The sequence below is a fragment of the Pteropus medius genome, unplaced genomic scaffold (genome assembly GCF_902729225.1).
Source record: "Pteropus medius unplaced genomic scaffold, Ma_sr-lr_union100, whole genome shotgun sequence".
Taxonomy (NCBI): Eukaryota; Metazoa; Chordata; class Mammalia; order Chiroptera; family Pteropodidae; genus Pteropus; species Pteropus medius.
In genome coordinates this window covers 1059506-1081068 of record NW_024341894.1, presented here as the reverse complement: position 1 = coordinate 1081068, position 21563 = coordinate 1059506, and the positions used below count along the sequence as shown (strand labels likewise).

The window sequence follows — 21563 nt, the reverse complement described above, 5'->3', positions numbered from 1 at the left end:
CTTTGCCCCTGTGGAGTGTTTCTTTTTCTCTTTTTCTCTTTTACCAGTTCCCTCAAGAACAATGAAATGTTATCATCTACTTAAATGGAACTTGCAGGATCGCTCTCCCTGTCACTGCTTACAAACTGCTGAGCCGGAGTTTATATTCTGTCAGATTGTGTTTCTGAATCATCCAGGTCATTAGATTAGAAAGACATTTCCCTCCTAGTCTGAGTCACCTCTGGCTTAAAGATTGCAGGTCCTGGTGCAGCGGGAGACCTTTCTTGATAACAGCTGGCCACTCACATCTTTTGACGATCCCCCATTTGCCGTTACATTCTGGTGCACTTGTTTGCACCTTCACATTTGTCAGTTCTCCCCTCTCGCCACGTGTGCCCGGCAGGTTCTCAGTGAGGATAGGAGCAGCAGAGGAGTCTGGTCAATCTTGTACATGAACGCAACTATGCTTTATTTTAGATGGTTGTGCTGGGAAGGGGAGGCAGGCCAGCCACTCTGCAGATAAAAGCAGAGATCGAGATTGCATGGATTTAGGAAGGTCTCTGTGCAATATTCTCATCAGCTTTAATTCCTCTCCTTCACCTCCGAGTGGGCGTAAATTACTTCGGAGTTCTTTTTCCACCCTCACCTCCTCCTCCTCCTCCTCTTCCCCTTCCTCCGTTCCCTTCACAGCCCTCCGTGGCAGGTGAATCAGAGTTAGTGGGGGAATAATTATTCCATCTTCTTGTTCACCAGTTATCACCATCCCACTTCCTTTTAAAACCTGAGATACTGCTTACATGTTGCAAAGTGCCCAGAGTGCCCTAAAGAAACAGATAACGATCATAGGGACAGCTTATGCTGTCAATGTAGAGTTGAGAGAATAAATGCAGGTATGTTCTTCGAATTGGAGACCCGTGTCACTGGATGTGTTAAAATGAGGAAACGGAAATAGACTTCTGGGTTCTCTTTTGCTGATTCTCTTTGATGCCATTCAAAACATTGTTTGCATGACAATGTTCTCTGCCTGCGTCTTCAAGCTGTTTTTATCACTCTAGTGTGGGTATCACTCTGCCTTTACTTGTTACTATTGAACCTTTCACTCAAATCTTTCTATTCAATTCTCGGCCCACAGGTGTATATCTTTCTGTATGGATTGCATTTATTCTGTTATGTTTGCTTTTAAGAGCTGCATGTACTATTGAAAATATGTTCTGTGGTTATTATAAACTATAACTACGTGGTGAGGACAGTGGTTACTTGGTTTCTTAGTGGCAGCCTCTGGCTCTTCTGACCTACAGTCTAGATGCTCATCTCACAACACCTGTCTTTTTAGGCCTTTAGAGCAGTCCGAGAGATGACATTCCTTGGCAGATTGGGTGGCTGATCTGGATGGAGAGATGTTCTGTGCTTTGGGCTTGGGAAATACAGGTGAGAAAAGAAGCAACTGGCAGTGAGAGACGTCATGTTGATTTGAACAAGCTGTTGGTTTGAACGAGCTGTTACTTCATGGAGGGTGAGGTAACTCACCCGGTGAGAAGTCAGAAGAAAGAAGAGTACAGACAGAAGGAAGAGAACCTGGTGGGATTAAAAATAATAATAATAATAATAATTAGTTGGACAGAAATAGATGGATGAAGATTAACAGAGAACCCAAAGTATAAGCAAAGACACTGCAAGCCCATTTTCTGCCTTTGGGCAAATTAGAAAAAGGTGCCATTTCCTCTGGATGGAGGTGGTCCTGTGTTTGGGTGCACAGCTTGGTGAGCAGAGACTAGGCTGTATTTCAGCTCTTTGTCTCTTCAGTTTGGTGCTCTTGTGCAAGGTGTAGCCTGCATGCTGCACATGGCAGGTTTGAGTGTACTGAACAAGAATAAGCTCTAAAGAGCAGTGGTCCAAATTTTAGTATGTATTAACAGTTTGCCTCTGAGATGGTCATATTATAACATTCCTTTCCACAACATAGCAAGATTTACAAAATTTCTGAATATCCATGCCTTATTTGATCCCCCAAATAGCCCTGCAAGTGTACTGTTCAAGAGACCAGGTTGCTCACAGAGGATACATGACATTGAGAGTAAGTGGCAGAGTTGTGATTTAAATCCAGTTCCTCTGACCGTAAATCCTGAGCTTTTCTGCTGGATTAGGCCACCCACATTGACAGCACACAGGTAGAATAAATGAGGCTGCGTTTGTGAATTATCATTACCACTCCTCATGCATATGCCTAATTAGTTATGCATATACAACAATTAAGACAATTCTGTCACCTTGTCTATTCCAGTATAACTGGTGGGTTCTGCTACTGAAGTAACTTGGAGGAATAAATTCCTATGTCTCAATTTCCTTGTATGTAAACTGAGGTCAGTCATATCTGCCTCATATCTCACTGGGTTGTTAATAATAATTATATTCCTAAATAATAAATTCCATAGGGCAGGGCTTCTGTCTGTTTCATATGCCACAGTCTCTCCAAAGACAAGAACAATACCTGGCACAAATAGGTGCTCAATATATATTTATTGAAAGAATTAATGTATTCGAATGTTTACTGCATACAGGGTATTGGGCTAAATGCTTTAGAAACATTATTTACTCCTCACCACAGAGCTACAGGCTGGGCATGATAACCTCCATTTTGCAGATGAGGAAATCAAAGCATATAGGGTGAAATAACTCACCAGACATCCCACAGCTAGTGAGAGGCAGGGCTGGGATTCAAACACGAGACTGTCTGATTCCAGAGCATATGCTCTTAGCTGCTAGAATTGTTGTAAGAATTAAATAAAATTAGGTACTTGACCTTAGCACTCTGTGGTACAGAGATGTTCAAATAGAATTTCTCTTCTCATTCTAAATCAAAAATTAATGATCACTTTTTTAAACATCTTAAGAATAAACAAATGTAAGGGTTTTAGTTGGGGAAAATAAGAGGAAGCCCAATTTCTGAACACTCAGCAGCCAGATTCTCTCTCCCCATCAGGCTCTTCATGATGACAATTTCTTGGGGTACCAATTGATGGCTTTTTCTCCTTTAAATACCTACCTTGCATTGGCTTTGGCAAGGCTTGTTCTTGCAGGTCTCACAGCATGGGAGACAATAATACTGGCTTCTTTCCAAGGATGTAGAGGAGCAGCCAAAAGCGACTAACATCCCATATGGTGGTAGACACAGTTCTGTCTTTATAATGTATTCACCTCAAGAGGCCTCATGGTAAAGCACTTCTATTGCAATTGATAGGTTTTTTTCATCTATTTGTTGTGCAATAAGTAATCTGCATTCCTTCACCTTTCAGAAACAGTAAAAAACAATACTTAGAAAGCATGAACTTCGCTTCATGGTTCAGATCCTAGCTCTGCTGGTTCAGATCCTAGCTCTGCCACTTCCTAGCTTTGTCTTCCTGGGTGAGACATCCTTTCTGAGCCTTAGCCATCCTCTCTCATGTGAGGGTGGTAATTCCTGCTTCGCAGCCACTCTGTGAGAACTAAAGGCGGCAACAGATGTAGCAGACCTAGCCGAGTGCCTAGCCTAATGGGAGCTCTGTGAGGAAGGGTCCTTTTCCCTTCAGGGTTGACACTGTGGCAAGTTGGTAAGATACAGGAGGTGATGGCGAAGAAAGTGAAGAGTCAATGTATTGCACTCACATTAAGAGTGGCGTCATTAACAGTTATTTTTTTCGCGTGTGGATATGTAAAACAGAAGTTACATATAATTGTAATTGGCCAGTAAAAAAAAAAAAGGCCATTTTGAAGTAAAAGATGCAAGTGGATGTGAGGCCAGAGTCAAAGGCAGAGGGCCTGGAATCTAGATCCAGATCTGAATCAGCTGGAGAGCTGTCTCTACTCTGCTTCAGCTGTTCTCCTTACATCTACCACACATTTGCCACTTGATAGAATTAATGAGGTGAAACTTGTCAACCCGTAGTATCTTCAAGTGAGAGGGATAATGTGAGTGTAAAAGGAGCTAGCAAGGTGGCATTGCCTCTCTCCACTCCCCTTCTTTTGTCACCTAAAGGGCTAAGGCTGAAAAATGTTCTCATAAAAATTATTTTTCATAAATTGTTTTGGCTTTTCCTAGAGACACAGAAAACAAGGTTAATAGGTAAAAAAAAGATTTCCTATGTGGACAAAAGCTGTTTCTCTACATGGACTGAAGTTAAGTCTAATTTTCATTCATTCAATGTGTTTGTCGAGGTACTATATGCCAGAATCTCTGCTTGGTGCTGCACATAAGAAGTACAGGTATTTGAAACACCAACAAGAATGAAACAGCATTAAAAGTGCAAGGGTGGAAATCATTGGGTATGTAGAACGTTCTTTGCATTTTACATGTTTTGGCAAGTGATTAAAAGGCAGGAGGAGGGTGCCTTATGTATTTACAAAACAGTCTCTTTCTCCAGGGACTTTCCCCCTATTTAAATAGCTCCCCATCATCTCATCTGTCATAGAAGGATAAAGGGCTCTTCCTAGACGGTACAATATGGCAGCTGTTTAATGACCCCTAATAGCATGACAGGAGAAGAGGCGAACAAAATGGTTCTACCCATTAGAAAAAGTGAGGGAGAATGGGAGTTAGAAGACAGCAGCTGATTATCTATAGTAGAATTTGGCCAGTGTTGTGGGGTGGATTGCTTGGTAGAATGTACAATCAGACTTATTGAACTCCCACAATTTGATATGTATATACTCTGTCTAGCCAAACAGGAAGTATAACAACCCAGTGCTAGGATGAGAGACTGAAATAAGTGGCAACCGCAAGTCACAAAGCAAATGTGAGAAACAGGTGGAGAGTGTGCTCCACAGATGAGTGACATCAAGGCCTGAGAGTAGGTAACACTCCTCTTAAAGGTGTCACAATGATGACACCTGGTGGGGATCCCATGAGAAAAGAATTCAAATATGGAAGTTTCTGTCCAGAAGAAAGTATGACACTAATATCCCTGTATGAGAATGTCATAAGGAATAAGAATTCTTTGAATAGAAAATAAGCATCAATTACCAACTACAAAGGACATGGCATTCTATTAGACATTTTGAGGAGAGGTGGGTCTCTCAAGAGAGCTCACAGGAATCTCCTCTGACAACAGGGAAGATTCCGGTCTGTGAAAGTATTAGCTGTTCTATCTCATGTTGTTTCATCATTAGCATCATAAACTCATAGACACAATGAGGGTTGAGATAACAAATATCACCATCTACTCTATGCCAGTTGCTGGGATGAATTACCTTATTTCTCATGATGATTAACAAAGAACATATTATCATCGTTGGTTTTCAGATTACAAAACTAAGGAGCAGAGAGATTGAGTACCTTGCCAAAAATCACACCAGAAATGGCCAAATCTCAGTACTGCCTGTTTGGTGGAATTGAACATAGGTCAAAGCCCATGTTCTTAACAATAATAATGGATTTTTTTTTTCTAGCACAGAATAAGTGAAAAGATTCTAGGTCATGTATGAGTGAACACTTTAAAACACATATTTTTTTGAAGGAAGATTAGAAAATCTCTAACTCATGATTTCATTGTGGTTATTTTTAGAATGAGACTAAGTAAAAATAATTGATTTAAAGATAATTTTCAAGCTGTTGGATGAACATGGGAAAGCTATGAATAAGTATGTAAGTAATTGAAATTGGGAAAGTGCATTAGGTCACATATTCTTACCTGATTCTTGCATTTCTGTCACCAGTACCCTATATTTCTATATTCTCTGGAATTTCAGCCCCTATCCCCACTCTGCGATCCCCCAACATGATTCCATTGTTAGAATTCTCTTCTAGTTCCTTCAATGCCTAACAGTATGGGGGGTGGGGTGAGCATAATCCTGTTAATTGGCCATGTCAGGCATATTATCATTCCCAGCCCTAATTTGGTTCTCCCTATTGGTAAACAATTCTGTTTTCTGTCCTGCAGTGGTTATCCCAAACCTTTACCACATTTCTCAATCCAACTCCATCTGAACATCTCTTTCACTGGATGATCCAAGTTTCCTGTTTCACCAAGGAAATGCCTCATTAGACTTTATCTTACATGTAAGTAAACTGAGCCACAGAAAGGTCCTCAAGAAGTTCTCAATGTAGAGGAGGGGATGATTCTGAGATCCAGGTTGTGATAAATGGAGAGAAACAAGTATGAGTGGGAAAAGCAAACCTGCGGCTGGAAGCAGAGTGGGGTCCCCTGATGGTATTAAAATCTTCAATGAAGTGGGTGCTCATGAATTTATTGCAAAACCGGAAATCCCAGTTAGGTAATATCTTTTTCTTCCTGTAACTTGCCTGCCTGGATGAGGCACGGGAAAGGTGGATTGATGACTTCCTTCTTTTCCTCATCATCTCTTATGCAGGTCACTGCAAAAGGCCGCTTAGTGATCCCGTTACTTCCAGTTTCCACCTATCTATAACTCCATGTTGATGCCAGTATTTTCTCTGTAAAACACAGCTGGTATCCTGTTGTTGACTAGAAATTTCTAATGCCCCCTGTGCCTAAAGCAATGGTTCTCAAAACAGTATATCGGAATCACCTGGAGAGCTTACAAATTGACTGCTGTCCCCTCCCTCCCTGGCTCTTGTCATTTGCTACCCCTAGTTCCGATGTGGTAGTTCTGGGGTAGGATAAGATAATTTGCATTTCTAACAAGTTTTCACTTGATGCTGATGGTCTGGAGAACACACTTTGAAAAGCACTGGCCTAAAAACAATTTGCTAACTTCATAAACTAAGCCAGATTATTTCCAATTTCTTTTTCCACCCTCTCATCCACTTATGTAAATAGTATTATAGACAATCAGACTAGTAGCATTTTCAACATACCAAGTGCTTTCTCATCTGTTACCTCTGCTCATGCTGTTTCTCCTGCCTTGAGTACTCGTTTTTCTCTCTCTCCATGGTGAAATCCTTACCTTTTGAGTCTCTGCCTAAACACAATTGCCTCTGGGAATCCCTCCCTTGTCCCCCATTTGAGTAAAACTAATTTCTGCTTCCTCTGGCTTCCCAGAGCACTTTCTTTACATCTCTTGATATTTTTCATAGCATAACATAATTCTTTATGTCTGTTGATTTGAGGAATTAGTTTATTCATCTCTGTACTCCCAGTGACCAGCACATAGCAGATGCTCAATAAATGTTGACTGACAAATAACCAGTTAGGTAGGTGGATGCTTAGGGTGGTCAGAGAAGGTCCCTTAGAGCAGAGTCTTTAATAGAAAAGTAGAAAGAATACCTGATAATATGCCAATATTAAGCCCTGCCAGACAGGAGCCCATGGGGCAGAAAACAAGGGTCCCTCAGAGATCCTACCAAGCTACCCCAATCACCAAACCAGACCAATTTAAGAGATGAGATCCATTAATTATGCAAAAGAAAGGGAGAATCTGGGCATTCCATGTCCTGTCCTTCTCTTGAATTGCCCGGGAATTTTAGAAACTTGTCAGTAAAGGACAGCTAGATGACCTGGTAAAACAGTTTCCAAGCCTGAGGCTCAGAGAAACAAGTTTCCTTACTCCTCAGGAGGGCCTGAAGAGCAATTAACAAAGTTATCTCCCCCTAGTCTTCCCCTCCCCCTAAACCAAGATAGCACGCTGTGAACTCTGAGCTCACAGTGATGACAGACCCTTATCCTAGGGCTAGCAGGAAAGGTCCTTGCCTCTGAGAAAGTTAAAATGCTACCCCAAACACATGATACTAGCCTGTGGAGGAGACAGAAATGCTTCGTCTATTGAAATTGATATTTTGTGATATTTAAGCCTCATTTCAAGTCCATGAAGCATTACAAAATTTTAAAGAGACTTCTATTCTGATTTATGTTGCTTAATAAGTAAGGACTCAAATATTGTAAGATCATGTTGTTGGGCAAAGTAGCACTTCAGCAGTTCTGACAATGCAGTCACAACCCAGCCACCTGAGATCTTTAGATCTTAAGAAGAGCTGAGTATGTGGCTGAGAGTGGCTTCTATCCTCCCCCCACAAAAGAGGCACTGTCTTTGGAATTACCTTTTGGTTGTCTGGATGGCATTATGTGAACTTCACTCACAAGTAGCACTCTGTAGCTCAGAGTGGAATCCTCCCAGTGTCTAGTGGTCTAGTATATTTCCAATGTCTGTATATTTATAGTTTATAAGAATGTCTTGTATTCACCCACAGTAAGGGCTTTCTGTGGAAATTACCACAGTGTTCTGTCTTTGGGTGGCCTTTAGAAAAACAGTCATTTTTGGTGCTATGAAGGCTCCCGTGGCCTCATAATACTAGGGTAAGATATTTGGAACTGCCCTGCAAATCAAAAAGATGAGTTTTCGTACTGAGTGCCTTTTTGGCCCCTTCTGAGTCTTTTTGGTCATAACTTCTTAGGAGGGAGGAGCAGAATAGCAAAAAGCACAAGACAGACACTCAACAATTAAGAGTGAAGAGCAAAATGTAGGAGGAGAAGAGACCTAATTTCCTAGAAACAGGACAAAGAGAAAGGAGTGCCAGGGAAGGAGAGGGAGAATGGATATACAGGGCTGAGACCGAAGATGCAGCTTCAGGAATTGGAAGTGACTTTACGGGAAACCAGCAGCTGTGCAGCAGGTACGCCGGGCATAGTCGGGTGAGGGGTACCGGGCCCCCATTTGCTGAGTGTTATGCATCAGGCTTGCATTCTTATTTTACGAAATTCCCACAAGAATGCTGGGAGACATGATTATCCAAGGCTGGCTCAGTGAAGTTAAGTCACTTGCCATTGTCACTCAGTAAGTGGCATAAATAGAATTTAAGCCCAGGTGTGTTTTGACCCCAATGCTCATTCTTGTGGCAAATCCAAGGCACCGTCTTTTCCCTGGGCATTCTGCAAACTGCGGTCATAAATGCAGTCTGATTCAGATGCCCATTTACCTGAGAGTGTGTGTTAGAGACCCACCTCCCTTATCTCCAGATGATCTCTGCTTGGAGTAGATTGGATGGAGTGGAGATGTCCAGGGTCCCACCTCGGTGTAACTATGAAGGCGGCAATATGTCTTCATTTTATCCTCTCAGGGGCCTCCCTTGGGTCCTCATACAGCTAACACTCCTGCTCTTTTCTCCACTCTGGCCTGTCATTGCCTGGGCACCCTGCTCTCGATTAGAAGAATCTCAGATGCTCCTGGTTATCTAACTTTAAGCCCTGCCCTGGTCTCGTTTGCCTGTCAAGTAACCATTCCCATACACAACTCAAAAGCCCTTAAAATTGCTAGCAGCTCCCTGGTAACCACCTGATATTTGGGTTCCACCCCTCCACACCCACTTTCTCTCATCCGTCACTTTCATTTTTAGCCATTTGTCGTATTCTTTTCTCTGTTACTTCTACCCCTGGAATGAATCTCTAACATTATCTCCAGCTCCCCTTTCCTGCTTTCATCATGTCAGGCCAGGCCCTCCCCATCTTTTACTAAACACTTCATTAGCTTTGTAATCTGCCTCCTACCTGTGGCCTCTCTATTATTTATCTTAAAGATTTCCTGCCAGATTAATCTTCCCCAAGCACAGTGTTGGTTTTGCTACATGTTGCCTCAATAGCACCTCACCGATCACAGCATGAAGATAGATCACTGTGACTTAGTCTGGCCTTCAAGGCCCTCCAGCGGGTCCCACAGAGACTCATCCCACCTTACTTTGTAGCAGCTCCTGCCCAATGTTCTTTATTCCAGAACATATCAGAACTTTTCCCACTTCCGTGCCTTCATTCCCACAATTCTCCCTGCTTGGAAGTCACCTTTCCTTCATCCCCATATATCCAAATCTACCTGTAACTCAAAGCCTGGTTCAAGTGACAGTTACCACAAAAGCCTTCCATGAGAATCCTCTACATCAGTGGTCCCCAACCTTTTTGGCACCAGGGACCAGTGATCCTATGGGAATCTAATGCCTAATGATCTGAGATGGAGCTGAGGCAGTGATGCTGGTGGAGGGAAAGGCTGCAAATACAAATGAAGCTTTGCTCGCTGGCCTGCCACTCACCTCCTGCTGTGCAGCCTGGTTCCTAACAGGCCACGGACTGGTACTGGTCCATGGCCCAGGGATTGGGGACCTCTGCTCTACATCCTTCTACCTGAAGTGATTACCTTCCACTACAGAATTCTGATCACAATTTATTGAAAAATCTTTTCAGGACCTTTACACTTTAAAATTTGTGTTAGAAATATTTAGGTAATAAGTACTTGTGTTATATAGTCTTCTAAGAATTTGCTTTATAGAATTATGACCAGTTAACATTGCTTCCCATGTTTCCTTCATACTTCTGAGATAATGGGAAAACATTCATCAGAATTATGGTTAAAAGAAGTAATTACTGTAAAATACTATTAATCATATATCCAAAATTAAGTGTGTAAAACATAGACACTGGAATATAAAAGGAACTCAAATATTTGTTGAATTAATAAATGACTAAATTAGCAAATTAAAATTCCTTGAGAGCTCAGCCCTTTAAAAATTCCTCACTTTACTCATAACCATTACCATTTCATACATTTCCTGGGCTTCTCTATGAGAACTCCAGAATTCTATAAGACCACACAGTCTTCCCGTTATCTGGGGATACCTCTGTATTCTATCTTGGACCCTTGGTGGCCTTGCCTTCCACACAGTGAGACCCTACCTGGCCTGCACTAGAGGTGGCTAGGATAACAGGAACGGCTTGTCTGGTTATGAAATTCTTGGGGCACATCTTTTTTTTTAGAATTCTGTACATATTGTTTCACCATATTTCATGTGTAGTGTTGCTTAAAAGAAGCCAGAGGCCAACATAATTGTTTTGTTATTGTTTTTCATAAGTGGACATCTATAGAGTCGATCTTTGGAGACAACAGCTTCATCAATATTGTATCAGGTTTTCTTAGGAAAGGGGTACATCCTTTTATCTGCAGTTTCAAACTTTAATCCAGGATTGTTTTCTTCTTTTATATCTTCGAAAATTTTTATTCTTTTTTTTTTTTTCCTGTTCTCTTTTTTAGGATCACCAACTCTAGGTATTTCAGATTTCTTTTGCCTTCTACATCTATCATCTTCCTTATAACCAGGTTGTTATCTTCATTATTTCTTATCTGATGCCATTTCAAGCCTCTCCACTATATCATATCCCTGGCTCTGTTTTCAGTTGTGTTTATTTTATATTTGTGCTTTTAATGAGGCTTGCTTTTCTCATGCTTTTATTTTTCTTCTGCATTTCTTTCTTGAGTAGTACCAACTCACTCTTTTTATCCCCTTCTATAATTTCAATGATAATTGCCTATTCAAAATTCAGTATTTCTTCTTTGAGCTCTTGCTATAGTTTCTGTAATGTTTGTGTCTTTTGGGATTTATTAGCCTGAACCCTTTTTATTGGGTTGTTCTTTTTCTTTTAAATGGTCTTTATTTTTTTTCTTTTTTTCCTGCGGTTGTGGGGTTTCAGTTTTAGTTTTGTTTAATTTGCTCGTTTTTGTTGTGTCGCTTTTACGCATAGGTCTCAAGTTGGTGCCTTTTTGATTACTAGTTATCCTTGACTTGTACCCACCCATTTCAGAAGAATATTTCTGAGTGGAGTGAAAACGAACTCTGCACAGTTTTAGGTAAGCCTTGTCTCAAACGGTTTCAAAAAAACCGTTACATCTTGTGTTTATTTATCTTACTCTCAGGCACCTGACTTTAGTTTTTGTCATTCAGAAAGCCGATGTGGTTCTCAGCAAAACCTCTAAGTCAGCGGTTGTCAGTGTCATGATCCAAGGACTGCTGCCTCTTGTCCACCCATCGCCCTGTTCTTGTGACAATCCATCAACTAGATGGTGATGTTACAGACCACATAAAGAGCCACTCAGCTTTATAGTTCCTCATCAGATCCTCCTCCTTGCAGATCTGTTGGGATATGACCTACTTCTTTTAAGACCTGCCTGTGTCCCCAGACTCATTGCTTTAAACGAAATGACTTTTCAGTAGGCCTTTAGGGCAGTGCCTCTTGCTCTTAGTGAAATCTGCTTCCTGCTTGAGGTCGAAGGAGGTTGTGTGTTCACTCTCACGCATACAGACTTCACAGTATTGGTCAGCTATGCTTCATAGTTGGGGTAGCACTGTCATTTCCAATTAAATAGAATTTTTCCTTAATATTTTTATGTGTAGTACTTGAGAGAATAGAGTAAGTGGAAACCTCTTTACATCTTTGAGCAAAGGTACATTTTGAAAGGTCAAAGCAGATGAAAAGAAAGCCATACGTGGCTAATAGAAAATATTACATGGATTAGATAATACCAAAGTAATGGATATTTGTTACTATGAGTTGGCTGTGTAATTCTTTGGAACTCTTCTCAGATGGAATAATGGATGGAAAACAACTTTGAAAATGTGTGACAGTGTAAGATGTTAATATTTCCTATAGAACAGAATTTATACAAATCTGCATTATCCTAGGAAACTTACTGGCCATAACCAAAGGCCTTTTTATTTATTTGGTTTCAAATATTTGTACTTATTTTAAAAGGAAATATGTTAGTATTCTTTAAGCAGGAGAAGGCATCAGCTGTTGCAGAAATAAGAGTCAAGGGACTTGTTGCTTCAAAATATTATACAGTCGGACCAAATAGCAGAGCAACATCCTAACAAGTAATCAGCTGATTGTCAGGTTCTAGGACATTCTGGATAAATGCTTGACCATCTAGCATTTATCCTCCCCCTGACCCCCATGGTTTACAAAGGGATGGCAATTATGTAGCACATATGCTGCTCCTTCCCTCTTGCTGAGTTCATGACTGAGTGCTAATTCATCACTGCATAAACTGAGATCAAACATGGACTCATAATCTTTCCCAACACAAAACTTAAGGCATCTATTACAAATTTATTCAAGAGAGCCTAACAAAAGCAGTCTGCTTGCCATCCCTGGTCTCACTCATCACGGGACTTCTTGATCTGATGATATTACCAAATAGTGATGAGCAAAAATGTGAAATTATGCAAAGAAAATGAGATTTCCTAACTCTCAGAAAACACTCTGTATGCTTGTTCCCCATGCTGTTTGGATGGGGTGACTGACATTCATTTTAAGTATTTGTGGCTGTGTATTCTGGGCACCGTTATGAACTGGGGTAAGGAGATGAATAAACTCTAGGCCCTGACTTCAAAGAATAAGCTAATTAGTCCACAAATATTTAATGACTACTTCCTCTGGCAAACAGAATACTTGGTGCTGGGGTTACAGCAGTGAACAAAACAGACACTGACCTTGCCCTCATGGACCAGAGAGTCTAGAAGGGAAAATGGGAATTCAAAACATGTATGGTTAGCTAATTCCAAGTACATAACGTGCTGCAGAGTAGTAGACAGACACTCCTCTTAGCATTTGACAGGAGGCGTGGTAGAGGGGTTTGCCATCTAGTAATAGAATAGCCACAGAAGCAAACAAATGGAACTTGGTATGACACACCAAATAGAAGTTATATCGAAGGAACAGAAGTGCAAAATGTGTAATGATTGATTCTGTCTTCTAGAGTTAGGGAAGCACACGTAGAGAACAACCAGCAAAGGTTTTAATGAATGAATAGGTTGTCAACGGACAGATAAGCAGAGAAAAAGACTTTCCAGAGAGAGGTAATAGCTGGAGTGCAAAAGGAGAACTACCGCCTAGTATTTGCAGACAACTAAAAGTGATTCTGAATAGCAAGTGATAGCCTTTAAGATAATGAAGGTCCCCATCCTTCACGTGAAGAAGCTTAAACTTTATCTTTTGTGTAGTGATGAGCCTGATATTAACATGGTCCCACTTACTACAGAAATATCATTTGGTGGCAATATTCAGAGTGGATTGGTAGGTAAAATAAAGCCTGGAGATAAGGAACCTAAATAAGAGGTTATGATACCATGTGAAGGAGTTAATGAGGAGTATTATAATGACAACGTTAAATTGCAAAATTATAAATACCTCATCCAATTTACATTTTTTGGTCCCAACTTTACTTGATTTTTCTGCGAGAATGGAGGAGGAAAGGAGAGAATATATTTAAGAAATACTTAGGAGATGAAATTCTCCGGACTTGTTCATTGCTAAATCATGATCCCTGAGAGAGAGGACAGGTGATTGAGCACATGGAGGTTTCACTAAGATACAGATTATGGGAGATTTGGGCTAAAAATTGGTGAGTTTAGTCTTAGATGGATGAAATTTAGATGCCTGTGAACATTCAGTAAATATGTCCGATAGGGTAGTGGATATAGGTGTCTAAATTCAGAAGAGTAGCCAATCCTCAAGCTGAACTTTGTTAGCATATTATGGTGTTTAAAACCATGATTATAAATGAAATTACCCAGGAAGTGCATGTATGGTGAAAAGAGAATTCTGAGAAAAGAATCCTGAGAAGGATCAACATTTAAATAGAAGATTTGCACAAGAATAGAATCCAGCAAAGCAAGCTGCAAAAAAAAAAATAATCAGAAATATAAGTGGACAATCAACAGTGATGTCACAAAAGTCAAGGTAAATGAATTTTGAAGAAGGCGGTTTCTGTAATATAGAAAAATCAAGTAAATTAGAAGCAGAAAATTGTTAGGTTTGGCGTTTAGAAGGTCACTGTGACATTCGGTGAAAAGAACTTCAATAGAGAGATGGATAAAGAAGCCAGATTATAATTGGTAAAAATGAGAAAATTCCAACATATAGAATACTCTTTAGATTGGATGAAAAGGAAAGGGGAGGAGGAGTTAGGAAACTAGAAAGGATGCAAGAGGTTTCTTCATAGAGTGAAAGAAAATTGGCTCCTGGGAAGAAGTGGAAGTCAGTGGAAGAGAGAGTGAGATGGGAGATGATAGGACCAGAATTCAAGTGGAGGAACTGAAGGCCTTTATCTTAGTTTGGATCACTCAAGAAACATGCCGTGAATCAAGAAGGCAAGTACAAGTAATCTTTTTTTTTTATTATTTTAATTACAGGAAATACCATGTGGGGAGTGGGTAAGTGGGACAGGGAAGGAAGACAGCCACTAATGCACAAACTCTCAAGCCAGCTACACTGGGTGACTGGAGCTCAACCCATTTGGGGAGTCTGGGAAACAGTATAAAATGCATGCCTCACAGTTTTCTTGTCCAAAGGGTGGGGGAGATAGGCATTTTTACTGCAACTACCATCAGCCATTGGTTGAGGGCTGCTTCCAAGAGCTCTTTTTGTTTTGTTTTGAAATGAACATGTATTGCTTTGTTACAATAAAAACAATACCTTTTGAGAATAAGGTATTGGCTCTCTTAAGTATTACAGCAATTAATAAAAGAACTAAAGGTTATTTAATGTGCAGTTTTCCCTATATAGCAATTTATGCTATCATGACCATGTGATAAAGTGTTTTAATAGTATATTTCACATTGCATTGTGATTTATCTGTTTGCCTATCTGCCTCCCCTCCAGCCAAAGCTCTTCCAGGACTGGGATGATGATTATTCATCTTTATATATTATTTATCAGCACATAGGTCAGGAATCTAGTAGGTGATGAGTAAGTGTTGAATAACTGAGTAAACAGCACACTGAAGAGTGTTGAAAGATTTCAGTTCTAGTTCTAACACATGATGTTGACAATCAGACCATCTGTCTTGCTGTAACCTAGGAATTTAGTCAATGTATTTATATTAAAACAAACTTTGATTTGAATAAAAGCAGTGGTTCTCAAACTCAGCTGACAATCAAAAATATCTGGGAGCTTTACTCCCAAACAACCAAATCAGAATCAAATACAAAGAATCTCTAGCTGTAAATAACATCTTGGCAAAAATCAAACCCACCAGAGAAAGTCCTTGAGACAAAGTTACGATAAAAAGTCGGGAGCAAGAATTTTAATTCCTTGTTACTTTCAGCCTGCACTGCAGGTCACTGAGCCATTATCCGCTGCTTCAGGTAAAATGTCCCCAGGTAAAGAGATGCAGATACTGCAGAACTGGGAGTTGGGCCTGATTACTGAACTAGCAAGGCTCAAGCTATGTGCTTGGTGCAAACAGCTTCTGCTATAGCTTGGAAGAGTGACTCTTCTGCTGAGTGAATAGAAGCATAGGTTGAATGGACTCTCCATTGCTTTTCATGTAATAGGTGTGAATGTGCCAAATTTAGTTCATATCTTTGTCATGTAGCCTCAATTTTAAGAGTTAAAAGTATGTCTAAGAATTTATAAGATAAAAACCTTTTTCCCACATCTTACATGTAAAATTGATAATCTCGATGATGGTTGACTCTGTTTTCAATGGAAGTAGGTCTTATTTGATTTCTCGTAGTAGCTGATCTTGCAAGAACACCTGAAAATGAAATTGCACTGTGAAAAATCAAATTTATGTAACTAAACACATAGAAATTAAGTCATCAATCAGGTAGTCTAGGTATCTAAAAAGTAAAATGAAAGGTACAAACTCCCCCTGCACCTGAATTCATATCCTTAAGATAAGTCATAGAATATTCGGGCTCTCCTTATTTCAGAACCTTAAAGATAGGCATTGATCTCAATCACATTCATCTTATTTTGAGTTGTCTTGGTGTGAAAAATTTGAAAGGTCATTTAGGCTGTGGTAATATAAGTTTTTTTCTGGACTTTCTTTTCTGGAGTTTTGATCAAACTGAAAATTACTTTTCCCCTCCATGATGATACTAATTGCTTTATTTTCCCTTTAATGTGTGAATCTGTTTACTAAATATCAGAAGAATCAAAATATTTCAAAGTGATTGCCTGTGAAGGGAGGGACATGGAGGTGAAGGAAGGCAAAATGGGAGACAGCTATTGGGGTCGTAAGCTTATTTTACTGGATATTTTAAACTCATCACATATATTACTTTATATGTTTTTAAGTTTCTATGAAGAAATGCTGTGTGGAACAAAAGAGAAAGGCTATAAGAGAGACAAATGGGAAGAGATGGAGAGTCAGAGCTATAATGCCAAAGAACTAAAACTTCGGGGTGGGGGGATGAGGATGATAAAATGGCTACTTCCACAAACAAGCACAAAGGAATATCATGCAAAACACATCCACAAGGGAGAGAGGTCATTGGTAGGAACTGAGCTAGTTAAAATGAAAGCCATAGTGTTCTAAGCAGTAGGTTGATAGTTTAGCTTTGCATCTTCACTTTCCAGGGACTGAAACCCTGATAGCCAGACCTATAAGACCAGTGGTCCCCAACCCTTTTGGCACCAGGGACCGGGGCTCCTATGAGAATCTAATAATGGCTGACGATCTGAGGTGGACTGAGGTGGTGATACTAGTGCTGGGGGAGCAGCTGCAAATACAGATGGAGCTTTGCTCACCCACCACTCGCCTACTGTGCGGCCCAGTTCCTAATAGGCCATGGGCCAGGGCTTGGGGATCCCTGCTTAAGACTGCAACTTAAGATTCTTCCACAAAGAGGAATTATTTTGCTTATTGTGACATCATGGTACCAGAAAAAAATAATGCAGGTCTTTATATCCCTAGAAAAATTTGATGGTAGTGATAGCATTTACCCTATGGGATAAAAAATTGGAATGAAGTGCTAAGTGTAGATGATAAGGACTCCTGGAACCATTGGGTTCAAAGAGAGTGGTTTATTTTTCTCTGGGTAATTGTGAACTGACCTTCCTTTGTAACTAAAGAGGTGGTGTTGTGTCTGAGGACCTGGCTTGAGAGCTACTTTTGCTTAGTTGCTGTGGGATACTGGATAGGTCAGTTAGCTTTTCTACCGCTTTGTTTCTTTTGCAGTTAAACAGGACATAATCTCCACTTCCAAGGGTTGTTGGGAGAACCACATGAAGACATCCATGCAAAGGCTGGCTGGCTGATGATATCAAGTGCCAATTTGTACTTTTTGCTTTCTGTTTTGGGGACATTCGGTACTTTATTACTCTTTGATCAAAATGAAAGCTTTCACATGAGAAATCTATTTTATCTTGGGATTCAAGTCTTCAAACTTTTGTCCAAAAATAAAGATTATAAATTCCATGATGTAGTATGCATAGTGAATGTGAGAATTTAAAATGTAGCCTTTAAGGCTGTTAAGACAACTACTTATTTAATATGGACCAAACCAAGATCAGTGAAGAGTTTAGGTTTCATGAAGAGCATAAAATTGGACAAATTCCTGGATAAAAGCCTTATAATCTAATTAGCCATCAGTATTCCATACATATTTATGCAAAAATTATAGGACTGGAAAGAATTTCAAGTTAAATGCATATGTGATTTCTAAAAAGTCTTTAGCTTCTTTGTTCACTCTAATCTCTTATGTGCATTCAAATGTCATTGAATTATTAAAAATTTAACTACTTTAGTGTGACAAGTTGTCTGTAGGTGAATGGTTGACTGGATATAAAACATTATTCCCCTTCAGCTATTAAAGCTGTCCTTGAAAAAGAATCTCTCTCAATTTCCTTCAAGATCACTTGTGCTTCAGTGAATAGCATTAAACCTCTTTGCTTTTGGTAATGTCACTTCATCGGCATGATTTTTTTGCCCTTGACCTGTAAGAGATACAAGTGGGAGGTTCCGAACTGACAGTTGCATTGTCAGCTGAATATAAGTATAATTTTCTGTTGATAACAGCTGCTCATAAATGGAACAAGCTATTAAGAATATTTTCCTTCACTGCAGATGTTCAAATGCAGGCTTAATACATGGTACTTAACATGTTACCTTGGTTACCCCAGATATTCTGACTCTCGGAAACCAAATAGAAGTTGGACATGCCTTACTTAGATCAAAGAAAATATTGGGTTATTGGATGTCTTGCCATAAACTTGCAAATAATCACAACTTGTCTACTGATGTCAAGCCAGAGAATCATAGCAACTCATCATGTTTGCTTCCACATCTTACCATGTGTCTCCACATACCTTCAAGGCTACATTAATAAATTGGGTTTGTATTTTTGTACTAAGGCTTCCTTGTTGTGTGACCTTGGGCAAGATATGCAACCATTCTAAACTATGATTAACATTCCCATTTTACTTAGAGAAGAACTTGTGAATTTTATGCCAACAGCACATGCACATGTTTCTGCAGCTGTTTCCTTCTTTAGAGCTATTATGGCAAGATCATCTTAGCATGATGTGCTCAACTCGAGGGAATTAGAGTTATTAGATTATTATTAAGTTTAGGGCATTCTAGCTATTAAGTTTAGGGCAACCTCATCACTGCTTTTGATTTTTGGGGGGAGGGAAGGGAGGATTCTTCTAACATCTTCAGGGCTTGACCTATTACTTTGCCAGTATAAGTTTCCTTATCTGTAAAATGGGGATGTTAATAATAGAACCTGCCTTATAAGATTATTGTAGGGATTCTTCAGGCAATTCTAGAGAGCTTAGCATGGCCTAACACATGGGAGATATTCAAAATATAAGTTATTTATTAAAAGGAGGAGAAAAGAGTGTCTTCTAAGGGGATTTTCCCCAACCCCAAGACTTTTTGTCTCTCTGGAAAGTTATTACCTTATTTCAAACTGTGTAAAAGCCCTTTTCTGAAATTCTAAGGATAGGATAGGTCCTTAGACTAGATGATTTATGGGGTAGCTTCCTGCCCTGAGATTCCATTCTTCTGGGTATTTGATTCATAGTATTTATTAGGGTAAGTATTTCATTATTTACTATCCCCAAGTATCAATAGCCTGGTTGTCCTGGGTAAGCCATGTGTAGGACAAGGAACTAGCATGGAACTCGGTGGACTGTGGAAGCCAGTGAACCTACTGTGTGTTCTGGCTTCAATACTTGTTAGCCTGGTAACCACCTAAGGCACGTTACTTAACTTGAGACTCAGTAACTACAACTGTAAAATGAGGATAAAAGAATATCCAGAATATCTTCAATGAAGGTGTAACGAGTTAGTACATGTTATATCCTATTGTACTGGGTCTCCAGAGAACAATCTTTCTGTTGGCTGCACATTTCACTTCTCAGCCTGCATGGTAGGTATGCTGCATGGTTAAACACGGCCCAACAGTGTTTTATCTCTACCCCAAACAGCAGGAATTTCTTCTGCCTTGCCATTGTCCCAACACAAAAGTGATGTAAGATTTTAGATTGCACTCAGATTGTGTTACTATAAAGGCTTTAAATAAAATGCTTTGGTAGAAACAGTTTGGGCTCATCCACAAATCAGTGACAAAAGTGCCTGGCTTCCCACGGGCAAAGCAAATGATTTTGTGACTGGCTTTATTTACTTAGAGAAGAACTTGTGAATTTTATGCCAACAGCATATGTATGTGTTTCTGCAGCTGCCTCTCTCCTTTTTTAAGAACTATTGTGGCAAGATCATCTTAGCATGATGTACTAAACTCAAGGGAATTAGATTGACTAGTTATTAAGTTTTGAGCATTCTAGCTGCAACCTCACCACTGCTTTTGATTTTTGGTTTTTGGGGGAGCTTCTAACATCTTCAGGGCTTGACCTATCACTTTACCAGCATTAACCCTTCACTGAGTTCTACACGCTGTTTTTATTTTGGGGTTGCCCAGATGGGTTTGCTCTGTGTTGTGAAGAATGTCGTTAATTAAGAGCTTCAGACAGAACCCACAAGTGCTTTTTAATTTTTCGTGCTGCTTGGTTCATCGCTCTCCTTATCTCATTATCCGCATTTCTCCTCCAATCTCAAGAGTGACTCTCCTCCTTATAAAGCGCTATTGGCTGAAATGTGGCCTGCATACTGCTACCTGTTTGATTGCCTTGTGGTTTCTCTGAGAGGAAAGAAAATGTGAAATTAACTCATATTCAATCTGAAGCTTTTTGAAAATAGATGTGAACAAATGAGGTGTCCTGGGAATTTGCCAAAGCTCAATAATTAATCATCTTTTTATCTGGGTGAATAAGGAGAATGTTTAATAAGTACGTTCTCTAGAAAGTGTCCCTTCTTATTAAGCAGAATATTATAGCAGTGTTTCCCTAATTAGTGGTGTCCAAACACTGAAAGGAAAAGTAGAAAACTGAACTGAAAGTGCTGAGTGTAAAGAACTTTCATTCAACAAATGTTTATAGAACACCTTGAATACGCTAAACGCTCCACACGTTGTGCAATTCATCCCTTACAATAATTACCTCCAATACAACCACAACAACACAAAGAAATAGAAACACAGCAAGACACAGGGATTTAATCTAATTTACTTACTTGGTTCCAGCTGTGACCTGGGTCCAGCTCCACACCCGTCAGGCTCTAAAACTAGTGCTCAAGTCCATGGAACTAAGGTTTTTTCATCGAGATGCAAAGTTACATTTACTCACATATTGAGGGCTGCGGCTAACCCAGGGAGGAAATCCTGCCATCTGGTGGCACTCTGTGACATCAGACACCTGCCCAGGCTGTTGGTGAACCTGGCCAGCTTTCACTCCACAGGTTACAAGCAACATGCAGAGAGGAAGGAGGACATGTTGGTGAGAACACCGGAACAGTGTTAACCTCATCCCAAAGTGTGTAGATAGCAGCATGGTCGGCGAGCAAATGTGCCTTCTGGGGTGGTTGGGGGACAGTAATTTACATTCTTAACTAATTCCAGGTTGAGCTGTGAAAGAACATCAAGTCTGTGGAATGTTTATACCATCCTATGAAGTGTAGAGTTTTAGTGCGATAGAGAAAAGGAGAAGTCTCCTAAATACAGTTATTGACTATATCTTGGTCCACAATTTCTG

At 39.9% G+C, this 21563-nt stretch overlaps 1 protein-coding gene across 2 annotated transcripts in view; it reads left to right on the top strand.

Annotated features, from left to right (window-relative positions):
• Nucleotides 1-21563, top strand: part of PLPPR1 (phospholipid phosphatase related 1) — a 399455-nt gene that overhangs the window by 264097 nt on the left and 113795 nt on the right. The window contains exon 1 of one of the 2 annotated variants that reach the window (XM_039855683.1): nt 8327-8539. The exons of the other annotated variant lie outside the window; for it this stretch is intronic. The gene's annotated coding sequence lies outside the window, so the exon portion shown is untranslated. Of the gene's footprint in view, nt 1-8326; nt 8540-21563 lie in introns of those variants that run through there. 2 annotated transcript variants of the gene reach the window in all.